We start from the raw sequence: 1,850 nt of genomic DNA, 5'->3' as shown, positions 1-1,850 counted from the left end.
CAACTTTATATTAGATCTAAAGCACTGGAGCTATTCTGGCAAAGCACCTTCTCTGTGTTTTTCATGCCTCCACCGAGGACCCCCTGCTGCCTGTCTCCACTTCTCCTGACCGCAAACCAGGACTTCTGTGGCTGCTTTTGTGCTACAACAGAGTTGAGTAATTGCAACAGAGACTGCCTGCATTGCAAAATCTACAGAAAGAGTTTCTCAGAGCCTGGTATATAGAGTCCCAAGCATATATGTATTCTTTTTTTATTAATTACTACTAAAGGTAGAGTGGTGGCTCTATATGATAAGCATTGGACTGCAAACCATGAGGTTGGCAGTTTGAATCCACAAGCTGCTCCTCAGGAGAAAGATGTGGCTTTCTGCTCTTGCAAATACATACTATCTTAGAAACCCTATACAGGGTTGCAATAAGTTGGAACCAAGTCCTGTTAAACAGCACATTACAACAACATCAAACTAAGTATAATGTGACATAAAGCACTGTATTAGAAGGTCAGTTTGAACCACAAGATCGGCAGTTCAAACTCACCAACCACTCCTTAGAAACCCTATACAGGGTTGCTATGAATTGAAACCAACTCGATGGTGCTTAAGAACAACAACAATATTGACACCAACTTGTGGTGACCCTGAGTGTTTCTGAGGAGTGACTGGTGAGTTTGAACCATGGATCTTGCAGCTCAAACTGACGTTGTGGTTTGAAAGCAAATATAAATATCTGCTTTCTCTTTGCACATGATTCCTTTACTGTATTCTAGGTATTTTTCATAACTGATACAATTCTATTTTCTCACAAGATGTTATATTACAAATGATAATAGTGAAGTTTATAGTAAATTGATTTAGGGTGAACTCTGAAGCAGTAAGGGTAGGATGAAGTTTGAACCTATGTTTGTCTCATTTTGAGGCTGACACACAGTGATGGGTAATGTGTCTGCTACTGTTGAATACTGAATTAAGAAATCTGGTTCATTTTGCTCTGTGCCATCTCATGACAATGTAGAGTAGCCTGTTGTCCTGTTTTCTGGGGAAGCGACTGAATCTGTATTACTTTGCACTTTAAACACATTCAGTGGGCTGATTTGGGCCTTTTTGGCATTATCCTCTGGATTGCTAGTTTTCACACTGTTGACCATCATCTTGTGGAGAAGTTCCCAGAAGGTCAGAGAACAAATAATGATGTGGCTCTGTAGCCTACTGTGATAATTACCTGGTGTCAATAAAATCTTCTTAGATGCACAACTCTTAATGTTAGGAAATGAAATGACAATTATGTATAAAGTTACCTTTGCAAACCCATCATGTGACCCAGGAAGTACAGAAAAACATTGTTCTGCAGTAAGCCTAACACAGTGAGCTTTTCCTCCAATGTTGGTTTTTTGTTTTGTTTTGTTTTTTGAGTTCAGGAGTATATGATCATATTGATAGATGTTTAGGAGACACATTGAATGTAAATACTTAATACTAAAATTATTTTCACGTGACAAGATATTCACACTACAAGAGGCTATTGGGAATTGGGACAGACCAAGAGGATCCTCATTTCTTCAATAGTTCATCATTGCAGGAAAAGATTTCTTGAGAGGCAGAGCAGAAATGATTGTCTATTGTGACTAAAAGACCTTTCTTTTGCTTTTACCGTATTTTTAATTCTTCAGTTTGTCTAATTTTAAGGTGCATATGATTCAACTCCCTGATCAAGTCTCAACATTTTTCATATTTAGAAAATTTATCTTTTGTTTTGTTTTGTTTTCAATCAGTAGATGTTATAAATGTTTATCTACTAATATTAGGGGTTCAAGAAGAGAGAGTTCTACATGCTGAGCACCACCAGTCATGGA

At 37.7% G+C, this 1,850-nt stretch overlaps 1 pseudogene; it reads right to left on the bottom strand.

Annotated features, from left to right (window-relative positions):
- Positions 1-5: 5 nt before the first annotated feature.
- Positions 6-1,850, bottom strand: part of LOC102837131 — a 24,882-nt pseudogene continuing 23,037 nt past the window's right edge.

This window comes from Chrysochloris asiatica, unplaced genomic scaffold (genome assembly GCF_000296735.1).
Source record: "Chrysochloris asiatica unplaced genomic scaffold, ChrAsi1.0 scaffold00151, whole genome shotgun sequence".
Lineage (NCBI taxonomy): Eukaryota > Metazoa > Chordata > Mammalia > Afrosoricida > Chrysochloridae > Chrysochloris > Chrysochloris asiatica.
This window is presented reverse-complemented; position numbering and strand designations above follow the sequence as displayed.